The sequence below is a fragment of the Dermacentor albipictus genome, chromosome 5 (genome assembly GCF_038994185.2).
Source record: "Dermacentor albipictus isolate Rhodes 1998 colony chromosome 5, USDA_Dalb.pri_finalv2, whole genome shotgun sequence".
In the NCBI taxonomy this organism is placed as follows: Eukaryota; Metazoa; Arthropoda; class Arachnida; order Ixodida; family Ixodidae; genus Dermacentor; species Dermacentor albipictus.
Window position 1 is genome coordinate 120416046 of NC_091825.1, and position 13549 is coordinate 120429594.

General features: G+C 45.0%; 1 non-coding gene across 1 annotated transcript; it reads left to right on the plus strand.

Moving 5' to 3' along the window:
- The first annotated feature begins 8745 nt into the window (after positions 1 to 8745).
- On the plus strand, positions 8746 to 8820 carry TRNAS-GGA (transfer RNA serine (anticodon GGA)). The gene has a single exon. It is a non-coding gene; the product is annotated as a tRNA-Ser (tRNA).
- The last annotated feature ends 4729 nt before the right edge of the window (positions 8821 to 13549 follow it).

The following is a 13549-nucleotide window of genomic DNA, read 5'->3' on the forward strand; positions in this document are numbered from 1 at the left end:
TCCAGGCTCATCCTGGTCCTTGAAACTCAACGCATTCGGCCCAATTCGCATGCCACCGAATGAAGTTTTCAAAAGAGTACAGAGTAAAGAAATTTACCCGCCTTAGGACCTAGCTTGTTCCCAAAGAATATCCACTTTACACCTTTTTTTTTTTTTTGTAAGGCTGCGTCTCCGGTACCTTGTGGTTACCGAAAGGCCACGCTGATATCGGCGCGACAAACAACGCTCCTGACAGGAAATCAGCGAGCGCGCAAGAGTGTTAAATAAAGGAAACGTATACGCAAAGTTGATGACGATTGCGGCTCGGGTTCGAGGAACAAGGTAAGTCCCGAATGGCGTAAAACACTTTTTAGAGCGTATATATAATCTTCGATAGCGCTCAATATATATCATGCTTGTTAACCTTAGACGTATTAAGATGAAGAGCGACTTTATCATATAAGCGTAGCTCGGTGAACGCCACTCACCTGCCTCGCGCACTTGACAGGGCTTTGATGAACAACGCCGCGGGCGCGAAAAGAGACAGATGGTGCGTTGCGGCGGCTCGGCGCACTGGATTCGTTTCTCGGTTGGCCCCGGCGTGAGTTGCTCCCTATTGATGGGGAGCGAAGCGGCTCGTCAAATGGGGGCGAGGTGGGGGGGGGGGGATCATTCCACTTCCCGCGCTTCCCAAAAATAAACCGACTTCCCTTAAATCGATAGGGAGGGCGCGCGCCCTCAGGCAGAACCACTTTCCGTGATTCTGTCCCGCCCTGCCTGCGTATACAACAGTCTCGAACGAGGTGACCGCGTTCGTGTCGATCGAACAGGGCTGATCGGTCTGTTCTGGCACGGCTCGAAAAAAAAAAAAAAGCTCCGCTCTGCGGGTTTTAGATAGACTAAGTCAACTTAAAACTGATGCGGTACCTTTCGCACCTCGTCGCAAACAGATAGGCCGCGGGGAGGCAGCGCAATCCATTTAGCACTGCCATTTGTTGGGCGTGTTGGTAAATGGAAAGCATATTTAGCGCCAGCAAACGAGGACGGAAGGGAGACGACAACACAATGCGTCTCCCTTCCGGCCTTGTTTGCTGGCGCTAAATATGCTTTCGATTTACCAACACGCCCAACAAATGGCAGTGCTACAATTTATTTCTAGTACATCGGGCTCTTTTCTGTGTTCTAGCGCGTTGTGTTGTCGTCTCCCTTTCGTCCTTGCTTGCTGGCGCTAAATATGCTTTCCATTTAGCACCTCATGAGATATTGGTGAGGTATAGTTGCATGGGCATTGGAAGCGCTACTCGTGGATGCGGAGAGTCTCTACGCTTATGACTGTCGTAAAGGGAAAACTTTGTTCCGTCTTATTGCTTTTTTTAGGGCTCCCGTGTCGCGGAAAATCCGGCGTCGTACGTCGCTTCGGCAAGAAGAATTTCGAACCAAATTCCGAACCACGCGTACCCAACCACTCTTCTACCACCAAAGTTGCTCACGCCTTGTCTTTCATTCTTTACATGGTTATTCCTTGGAATTTTGAGAACGGCAACCCACAAACAAATGTAACGAAAAAAAAATCATCGACAGCGCATATCCTTTGTGGCAGATTTTCTCAGACTGAAAGAAGTGCGAAACAATTAGAGGAGATCGACCCCACGCAAGAGGCCGAGTTTCTACCAGAAAGCTTGCCTTCGTGCAGAGCGTTCACCGCCAGCGTTTCCCGCAAACATTAAGGTTACATAAGCTGCAGTTGTCGGCGAAGCGTAAGCGTCCTCCCAACTATCTATCTATCTATCTATCTATCTATCTATCTATCTATCTATCTATCTATCTATCTATCTATCTATCTATCTATCTATCTATCTATCTATCTATCTATCTATCTATCTATCTATCTATCTATCTATCTATCTATCTATCTATCTATCTATCTATCTATCTATCTATCTATCTATCTATCTATCTATCTATCTATCTATCTATCTATCTATCTATCTATCTATCTATCTATCTATCTATCTATCTATCTATCTATCTATCTATCTATCTGTCTGTCTGTCTGTCTGTCTGTCTGTCTGTCTGTCTGTCTGTCTGTCTGTCTGTCTGTCTGTCTGTCTGTCTGTCTGTCTATCTATCTATCTATCTATCTATCTATCTATCTATCTATCTATCTATCTATCTATCTATCTATCTATCTATCTATCTATCTATCTATTGCTTGTGGTTTACGTTGTGGAATAAAGGTCCTAAAGGTTGCATCCACAAGCGCGCTGCCCTTACAACGACAATAACCGTTTGGCGAGACGGCTGATTACGGTAGTTGTTGATCGATCACGGTGAGCAAACAACAAGAATGCACGCACGAGAACCTATAAAGTGCGACGTAGATAGCGCTTGTTTTCTGTCGATCGACTCCACATCATTGTCCGCCTCTTGCGTGGGAATTCGCTCGCTGTGGAAGTCGAACCCGGCTTGGCTAATAAGCTTACAGTTACACTCCACGGATCGATTTCCGCAGTGCTCGCGTCGAGGGAAGACACGCTGGGGATTTCGTAATGATTTGACCGTGAAATGTGGTAGTTCGTGTTGTACGCAGCACTGCGTTGACCTTGCGTTTAGGAACGATGCACGCGCTCGCTTTTCCTTCAAGCCACCGCTAGGCTCAACAGTTAGTTGTAAACGTGACCGCACTGCATACGTCACCACACCTTCGAAGGATGCCGCATCGTGCACGTGCAATTTCGCAGGACAGTTTTAAAGGAAACGGCGATCAAGACGCTTCAATCAATTTCGGCGGCGTCTGTCACTCGCTGCTATTAATCAAGTGATTAATTCAATTTTAGTTTAAATGTATGCATGCAGGGCTAAAAGCTATGTACATATAGGTGGTTTGATGTGTCCACAAACGACCTTATAAGGCCATTATATAGTATTTGTCATTATTGCGTTCTTGCTCGAAAACACTAAATAAGCCAATGTGTCCCCACCCACATGCTCGATCCCGAGTCCATGACATCTCAGCTGTCGTGGCGCTGTTGATGTCATAGCCGAGCCATGCCGAGCCGTCGTCGCCTCGCAAACGTTGTCTTATCGTTATCGTCGTCAATGTCATCCGGCCAGCTATAGCTGCTTTAAGTGCATAATACCTTCCACCGAGTGGCTCTTTACGATATTTAACGCGATCGGGAAACTCACATACAGGCATTCATTCATTATGGCCGAAAAAAAAGAAGATAATAAAGCAGGCCAGTACCGGAGGCACTGCAATTAAAGGAGTGGGTGGGCTGGTACTGATACCATAATGTGCGCGGAATGTGTAATTGCAGAGCTTTTTATTTATTTGTTTGAGGTTTGTAAAGCAAATGCCGGAATATGTGTAATCGCATAATGCCTACGATTACACAAATTCCGGGATTGGTGTAATCGTATAGGCACCGGTGAGATGACCCTGATGCCAATGCAAAACTGTCATCGCGCGGATTTTTGACGTGGTTTTATTTCAATCGGCGGGCCGATCCCAGAACTCGTTCACGGTTAAAGTGTGAACGAGTTGACAGGCTATTCATTTAGGCACAACACATAGGCACCTACTGTGATGTTTGCATCATCAAACAATCCATGTCACAATTAAAACAAAACGAAACAGTAGGAATGCTTGCGCATGCATTAATATTTATCGCATTGCAAGATAGGTCCCATACATGTCGCGATGTGGCGATGTCAGTGTGCTGCGACCACGTGTTCTAGCAAGCACCCAGTGTAGGGTATGCTTTGATCCCGCAGATAAACTCGTTGAAAGTTGGCGCCATGTGTGGTTGGCTCTGTGTTGGGTGCCTCCTGTGTCCTGTGTCGAGTGTTCTATAGGCATAAGGCTTTCGTAGACACGAGTGGGGCGATTCTTATCCTTGCACAACTGTGCTCGTAAGGCTTTTAATCACGGTTTGTAATCGCTTGGCGGATCCTGGTATCCTTGTAATCATAGATACGGGTGTGTCGATGCACATACCAGAGCTTAGGTGTCCTCGTAGGGATTTTAATCGCGGTCTCTTATCGGCGGGCCGATCATGGATTCTGTGTGATCGTAGACCCGGGTGGGCCAATCCTGATCCCAGTACATAAATGTTCTCGCACGGATTTCATTCGTGGTTTGTAATCGGCAGCCCGATCAAGAAATGCGCACACGTAGGCGGTGGTGGGTCCATACCAGTCCTTAAATGTCCTCGTAAGATTTTAATTCGTGATTTGTATTCAGCTAGAATAGAATATGTGCGATCGTAGACCCGGCGGGCCGGTCTTGATCTTTGTGCATAGGTTTCATGGTAAAGGTCTTAATGGTAGTTTGTAGTCGACGCCCCGAACTTGTAAGCTGTGTGATCGAAGACGGCTGGGCCGGGTAGACCGTTCATGGAATCCAGTAGGATCGTAAACACGGGTGAGCTGATCTTGAACCCAGTGCATAAGTGTCCTCATAAGGATTTTAATCGTGTTTCGCAATCCGCCGGCCGATTCCAGAATCTGAGTAATATATAGACGCAGGTGAGCAGATGGTGATGCCAGTACGCAAGTGTCCTCGTGTGACCCTTTATTAATCGTCGTTTGTTCTCGGAGGGCCGTTTCCGAAACCTGTGTGATCGCAGACCCAGATTAGCCGATTCTCACTTCAATGCACGAGTATCCTCGCAAGAGTTTTGATCGGGGTTGTAATCGGTGGGCAGATCCAAGAATCTGTGGGAAAGTAGGTAAGAGTGGCCCGATCCTGGTACCCGTGCTCAAGAGTTCTCGCAGGAGTTTCAATGTGTATTGTAATCGACGAACCGACCGTGGAAGTGGAAAAAGATTTTTATATATCCGCGCTGCCAGGCCCACGACTTTTCCTGGAAAGCGTTGGTTCGGGCATATACGTAATTATCCATGCCAATTAATGTACTTGGTTACACCGATTTCCACAGTGAACAAACCGATTATCACCGACGGACTCTTCTGAAAAAGAAAGGTAAGTATATAGCCTATTAAAATGTTTGCGCTGAGAGGTCCACTGACTTGTCTGAAAAGCGTTGGTTCGGGCACATACATCGCTTTCCGTGCCAATGCACTTGCTTACACCGATTTCCACGATCAATAAACAGATTATCATCGATGGACTTTTCTGGAAAAAAGGTAAGCCTATTAAAATGTACGCGCTGCCCGAACCACTCACTTCTCTGCAAAGCATTGGTTCGGCAACATACATTGCTCTTCGTTCCATTGAACTTGTTTACACCGATTTCCACCGTGAACGAACCGATTATCACCGACGGACTCTTCTGAAAAAAAAAAAAGGTAAGCCTATAGCCTATTAAAATGTTTACGCTGCGAGGTCCACTCACTTATCTGGAAAGCGTTGGTTCGGGCACATACATCGCTCTCCGTGCCAATGCACTTGCTTTCACCTATTTCCACGATGAATAAACCGATTATCACCGATGAATCTTTCTGGAAAAAAAAGGTAAGCCTATAACCTATAAAGATTAATAAAGGGAAAATCAGACATCCACCCGTTCGTAGCAAATGCTACAAAGGAAACCCATACGGGTTCCTCGAAAGAAAAGCCTCGCAGTTAAAGAAAAATTCCTCCTGGTCCGGGACTCGAACCCGGGACCACCGCCTTTCCGGGGCAGCCGCTCTACCATCTGAGCAAACCAGGCGGCTAGCAGAGGCAAGGAGAAGTCGAATTTGTCAACAACTCGAAGCAAAGGCATCAGTTTGACGAACGGGTGGATGTCTGATTTTCCCTGGATGGATGGATGGATGGATGGATGGATTGATGGATGGATGGATGGATGGATGGATGGATGGATGGATGGATGGATGGATGGATGGATGGATGGATGGATGGATGGATGGATGGATGGACGATGGATGGATGGATGGATGGATGAATGGATATTATGAGCGTCCCCTTTGGAACGGGGCGGTGGGTTGCGCCACCAAGCTCTTGCTATTATACTGCCTAATGTCCTACCTAAGTTAAACAATAAAAAAATAAACACTATGAACTCCAACACCCAAATTTTCTGATCCCCTATTCCTTACTGTGCTTTTGCACGTCTCCGTTTTTTGTCGTTTCCCTACTTTTCGTCCACCAGTCCTCCAATCGCCTCTTACTAATGCCTATTGTGGACATGTTTACTTTTCCACTGCTCCCGCTGAACCCAAGGGCTTCAAGGAGGCCTGTGGTGCCTAAATCCCCCGCCGGATAGACGTCTTCAGATTATAATAAAACATGCTCCATGGTTTCCCTAGCTTTACCGCAGCAAGCACATGCTTATTGTTCCTTCTTATACCTCGCTTTATAGGCGCGCGTCTAAGGCATCCCGATCTCGCTTGGAATAGTAATGAGCTTCCCTTTGAGTTATCATAAATTGTTTCTTTCCTGATTTCGCTTTTTCCTCTTAAGTAGTTGCTCATGGCAGGTTTCCTTTCCATTGCCGCCACCCATGAGATTATTTCAGCCTCTCTGACTTTCCGCTTGACCGTCTTTGTTGCTGTGTTGCCCACCCTACAGGCCACATACTTGCTAATAAGCGTCCTAGTTCTTTTCCTCCACTGTGAATCAATGTTTTTCCTGTACAGATACCTGAACACTCTCCCAGCCCATTTACTTTCTTCTGGTATATTCTTCAGGCATTCTTCATACTCAATTTTACTGCGAGCTTCCCTCACTTCAAAACTAGTCCAGCCCATATCACCCTGCACAGCTTCGTTCGTAGTCTTCCCGTGAGCGCCCAATGCGAGGCGACCCACTGACCTTTGGTTCCCATCGAGTCCTGATTGTACCCCTGATTTAAAGCAAACAACCGCATTTCCAAAAGTAAGTCCTGGAACCATTACGCCTTTCAACATACCTCGGAGGACCTAGTATTTATTGTATCCCCATAGCGCTCTGTGCTTCATTATGGCTGCATTTCTCTTCGCCTTCACTGTTATTGTTTTTTCCTGTGTTTCCATATATCTATTGCCCTCGTTTATCCATATACCAAGGTATTTATATTCTGTTACCCGAGGTATGTCCTGGCCCTGTATCTCCACTGTCTATTCACTGTTTTCATTGAATACCATAACACCTGATTTTCTAACACTAAATTTAAAACCTAAATTATTGCCTTCCTGTCCACAGATATTAGCCAGACGCTGCAAAGCACTTTGCTTGTTAGCCAGCAACACAATGTCATTCGCATAAAATAAACCTGGGAGCTGCTGCTCAACTACTGTACCCGCTGTTTGTACGAGATATTAAACCCGATATTACTTCCTTCTAGCGCCCTCTCCATCCTCACCATGTACATCATAAACAGCAGCGGGGATAAAGGGCACCCCTGTCTCAGTTCCTTCTTGATATGAACTTTCTCCTCGCTTCTCATTCCTTCCCATTCAACGCAAACGGTAGTTTCTAGGAAAATCTATCTCAAAAGCTGAAGGCAATCGTTACCTAAGCCTTCCCCTTCCAGAATATCCCACAATATGTTGCGATCTACGTTGTCGTAAGCTCCTGTAATGTCTAAAAAGGCAACATATAACGGTCTGCTTTCTACTTTTGATATTTCAATACACTGAGTAAGAACAAATAAGTTATCATCTAAACGCCTACCTTTTCTGAAGCCATTCTGAAGTTCTCCCAAAATGCCATTATTCTCTGCCCAAGCTGGAAGCTTTAATTTGATTGCCTGCATTGCTAGCCTGTATATTACCGATGTAATGGTCAATGGTCTATACGAATGCATTATTTCTCCCCCTTGCCTTTATAAATTAAATTAATTCTACTTTCTCGCCAACTGTCCAAGATTAGTCTATCTTTTAAATTTTTTTCCACTGCTTTCACCAGAGCTTCCTTACTTTTTGGTCCTAGTTTATTAACCAGCCTAACGGGAAGCTCGTCTAGCCCTGTGGCTGTCCGCTCAGGAATTTTCTCTTCCGCTTTCTTCCAGTTGAAATTTGTCAGCACGAGCTCCTTTTCCACTTGGGTCTCTTTCATGCTCTTTTTTTCTTCAAATACAACCTCGCCATTCCCTTGGAAAGATTTGGCTGTTATTTTTTGGATGTAATTTATTGCCGCTTCTCCTTCCAATCTGTTTTCATCTTCGTCTAGGATATGTTGTTGTATTGTTGTTGACTTCCTGCCTAATAATTTTATGTGGTTCCAAAATATTCTAGGTTCGGCCTTCTTTTTCTCACGGATTTCTGACAACCAACGTTCACTTGCACCTTTTAATTTTGCTTGCACCAGTATTTGAACCATAGACTTTTTCTTCCGGTATATTTCCCATTTACTGGTTACTTCATCCTGCGGCAATTGCGCCTTCTTTGCCTACCTGTGCTCTCGAGATGCTTTCTGTCGTTCTGCGATCGCTTCTCGTATCTCCCTGTTCCACCAGCTTTTCGGTTTCTTTGCTCCTTTCCAACGAACATGTTGTTTCTCTTTCCATATTTCTGTCGTTATTACACTTAGAAGCTCACCATATTCCCACTCTTGGCCATTAGCCAATTTCGTCCTCGACTCTCGTGACTATATTTGGTATTTGTTCAGCCTTCAGATTTGGACTGGCCATTTTGCGCTCCTTGCTCTCTTTTCCAACTACATATCCAACTACATATCCCATTTTTAAGATGATGCGTTTATGGTCTTTATTAATTAATTCGCTCCGCCTTGCGGGTCTCCGCAGAACTATTACGTCAAACTGTTGTCTTTGCTTCGAGTTGTTGACAAATTCAACTTCGCCTTGCCATCTTCTAGCCGCCTGGTTAGCTCAGATGGTAGAGCGGCTGCCCCGGAAAGGCGGTGGTCCCGGGTTCGAGTCCCGGACCAGGACAAATTTTTCTTCGACTGCGTGGGCTTTTCTTTCGGGGAATCTGTATGGGTTTCCTTTGTAGCAAGCATTTGCTACGAATGGGTGGATGTCTGATTTTCCCTTTATTAATTACTTCTCTCCACCTTGCGGGTTTCCGCAGAACTATTGCGTCAAACTATTGTCTTTGCTTCGAGTTGGTGACAAATTCGACTTCCCCTTGCCATCTTCTAGCCGTCTGGTTAGCTCAGGCACTCTCCCAGTGAAACCGTGGCTGCAAAGCAAAGGCATTTTTGTACCTTGGTCTGTGAATTGCTTTATATGCAATAAACCGGAGACGATTGAGCATATCTTTTTGGACTGTCATGACGCAGTGTTTTTGTGGGATATTCTAAAACGTAGCCTTAAAAAGGAGTTGCCCTTAAGTGCTTTCGGAATACGCTTCCTGCCATGCGCGGAACCAGAGGGAGTGCCTGTCGATCTGTTAATGCTTTTGTGCATGCACAGTGTGTGGCGAACGCGTATGGATATCAGACATGAGCGCATTGTTCAGGCCCCTGCACATGAATATTTCATTGAAAGTGTGTTATATATACGCGAATTTTTCTGTGCACAGAGTGACCCTCCTGATTGGCTAAGTGCTTTGGACAAAGTGACTAGCCTACATCGTTCTTATCACACCACACTGATCCGGCATTGTCTAGTTGTTTTTATGACCATGTAATACTCACATTGTACCTTCTTTTGCCAAGCCGGTAATAAAAAAAAAAAGTCTGGTTAGCTCAGATGGTAGAGCGGCTGCCCCGGAAAAGCGATGGTCCCGGGTTCGAGTCCCGGACCAGGACGAATTTTTCTTCAACTGCGAGGCTTTTCTTTCGAGGAACCCGTATGGGTTTCCTTTGTAGCATTTGCTACGAAAGGGGTGGCTGTCTGATTTTCCCTTTATTAATTACTTCTCTCAACCTTGCGGGTTTCCGCAGAACTATTGCGTCAAACTGTTGTCTTTGCTTCGAGTTGTTGAGAAATTCGACTTCGCCCTGCCATCTGCTAGCCGCCTGGTTAGCTCAGATGGTAGAACGGCTGCCCCAGAAAGGCGGTGGTCCCGGATGAGGACGAATTTTTCTTCAACTCCGAGGATTTTCTTTCGAGGAACCCGTTTGGGTTTCCTTTGTAGCATCTGCTACGAACGGGTGGATGTCTGATTTTCCCTTTATTAATTACTTCTCTCCACCTTGCGGGTTTCCACAGAACTATTACGTCAAACCTATAAAGATGTCCGTGCTGCCAGGCCCACTGACTTCCCTGGAAAGCGTTGGTACGGGGCAAATACATCGGTTTCCTTTCCGATGGACTTGCTTGCAGCGATTTCCCCGATGAATAAACAGATTATCACCGATGGACTTTTCTGGAAAAAAGGTAAGCCTATGAAAATGTCCGTGGTGCCAAGTCCGTTCACTTCTGGAAAGCATTGGTTCGGGCACATAAATCACTCTCCCTGACTTGCTTACACCGATTTCCACAATGACCAAACCGGTTATCACCGATAGACTCTTCCGGAAAAAGAAAGTAAGCCTATATTCTATTAAAATGTCCGTGCTGCCAGGTCCACTCACTTCAGTGGAAAACGTTGGTTCGGGCACATACATCGCTCTCCACTCCAATGCGCTTGCTTACACCCATTTCCACGATGAATAAACCGATTATCATCGATGGACTTTTCTGGAAAAAAGGTAAGCCTATAGCCTATTAAAATGTCCACGCTGCCATCTCCACTCACTTCACTGGAAATTGGTTCAGGCATATACATCGCTGTCCTTGCCAATGCACTTGCTTACGCCGATTTCCACAATGAAAAAACCGATTATTAGCGATGGACTTTTCTGAAAGAAAGGTAAGCCTATAGTCTATTAAAATGCTAATTAAAATGACAGCGTTGCCAGGTCCACTAATTTCTCTGGAAAGCGTTGGTTCGGGAATACACATCGCTTTTCAGGCCAATACGCTTGCCTACACCCATTTCCACGGTGAGTAAACCGATTTTCGCAGATGGATTTTGCTTAAAAAGAAATGGTAAGCCTATAGCCTAATCACATGTCCGCGCTGCCGGATGCATGCTCTTTTTGGAAACCGTTGATTCCGGCATATACATCGCTCTCCATGCCAATGCACTTGCTTACGCCGATTTGCACGATCTATTTGTGCAAATTTACTTTCTTGCGAAAAGCGTAATCCGAAGAATCAGCGCATTCGAGAGCACTTATTGAACCTAGTCGAGACGATGTTTTCATGGGCTATAGGCTTAGGGTTCTTTCAATTTTTCGAGAAAATTATTCTGTGCCTATTCGTTTATTTATCACATAATTCGGCATCAGCACGTGGCGTGGGGAGTGACGTATGCCATGAACCGGTGATTTCGAGCGAACCTATTGAATCTGGCCGAGACGATACTTTCATGGGCTATAGGCTTAGCGTTTTTTCAATTTTTCGAGAAAATTATTCTGTGCCTATTCGTTTATTTATCACGTAATTCGGCATCAGCACGTCCATGTCGAGTGACGTATCCCATGAACCGGCGCTTTCGAGCGAATTTATTGAAAATGGCCGAGACGATATTTTCATGGGCTATAGGCTTAGCGTTTTTTTCAATTTTTCGAGAAAATTATTCTATGCCTATTCGTTTATTTATCACGTTATTCGGCATCAGCACGTCCATGTCGAGTGACGTATGCCATGAACCGGCGCTTTCGAGCGAATTTATTGAAAATGGCCGAGACGATATTTTCATGGGCTATAGGCTTAGCGTTTTTTTCAATTTTTCGAGAAAATTATTCTATGCCTATTCGTTTATTTATCACGTAATTCGGCATCAGCACGTCCATGTCGAGTGACGTATGCCATGAACCGGCGCTTTCGAGCGAATTTATTGAAAATGGCCGAGACGATATTTTCATGGGCTATAGGCTTAGCGTTTTTTTCAATTTTTCGAGAAAATTATTCTATGCCTATTCGTTTATTTATCGCGTTATTCGGCATCAGCACGTGCTGGGGAGTGATGTACGTCATGAGCCGGCGCTTTCGAGCGAACTTCTTGACTCGGGCCAAAACGATATTTTCATGGGCTATAGGCCTAGCGTTTTTTCAATTTTTCGAGAAAATTATTCTGTTGCTATTCGCTTACTTATCACGCAATTCGGCATCAGCACATGCGTGGGGAGTGATGAATGCCATGAACCGGCGTTTTCGAGGGAATTTATTGAATCCGGCCGAGACGATATTTTCATGGGCTATAGGCTTAGCATTTTTGCAATTTTTCGAGAAAATTATTCTGTGCCTATTCGTTTATTTATCACGTAATTCGGCATCAGAGCGTCCGTGTGGAGTGACGTATGCCGTGAACCGACGCTTTCGAGCGAATTTATTGAATCCGGTTGAGACGATAATTTCATGGGCTTAGCATTTTTTCAATTTTTTCGAGAAAATTATTCTGTGTCTATTCGTTTATTTATCGCGTTATTCGGCATCAGCACGTGCCTGGGGAGTGATGTACCCCATGAGCCGGCGCTTTCGAGCGAACTTCTTGACTCGGGCCAAAACGATATTTTTATGGGCTATAGGCTTAGCATTTTTTCAATTTTTTCGAGAAAGTTATTCTATGCCTATTCGTTTATTTATCACGTAATTCGGCATCAGAACGTCCGTGTGGAGTGACGTATGCCATGAACCGGCGCTTTCGAGCGAAATTATTGAATCTGGCCGAGAGGATATTTTCATGGGCTATAGGCTTAGCATTTTTTCAATTTTCCGAGAAAATTATTCTGTGTCTATTCGTTTATTTATCGCGTTATTCGGCATCAGCACGTGCGTGGGGAGTGATGTACGCCATGAGCCGGCGTTTTCGAGCGAATTTATTGAATCTGGCCGAGACGATATTTTCATGGGCTATAGGCTTAGCATTTTTTCAATTTTTCGAGAAAATTATTCTGTGTCTATTCGTTTATTTATCGCGTTATTCGGCATCAGCACGTGCGTGGGGAGTGATGTACGACATGAGCCGGCGCTTTCGAGCGAACTTCTTGACTCGGGCCAAAACGATATTTTCATGGGCTTAGCGTTTTTTCAATTTTTCGAGAAAATTATTCTGTTGCTATTCGCTTACTTATCATGCAATTCGGCATCAGCACATGCGTGGGGAGTGAGGAATGCCATGAACCGGCGTTTTCGAGGGAATTTATTGAATCCGGCCGAGACGATATTTTCATGGGCTATAGGCTTAGCATTTTTGCAATTTTTCGAGAAAATTATTCTGTGCCTATTCGTTTATTTATCCCGTAATTCGGCATCAGCACGTGCCTGGGGAGTGATGTGCCCCATGAGCCGGCGCTTTCGAGCGAACTTCTTGACTCGGGCCAAAACGATATTTTCATGGGCTATAGGCTTAGCATTTTTTCAGTTTTTTCGAGAAAATTATTTTATGCCTATTCGTTTATTTATCGCGTTATTCGGCATCAGCACGTGCGTGGAGAGTGATGTATGCCATGAACCGGCTCTTTCCAGCGAACTCATTGAATCCGGCCGAGACGATATTTTCATGGGCTATAGGCTTAGTGTTTTTTCAATTTTTCGAGAAAATTATTCTGTTGCTATTCGCTTACTTATCACGTAATTCGGCATCAGCACATGCGTGGGGAGTGATGAATGCCATGAACCGGCGCTTTCGAGCGAACTTAAGGAATCTGGCCGAGACGATTTTTTCA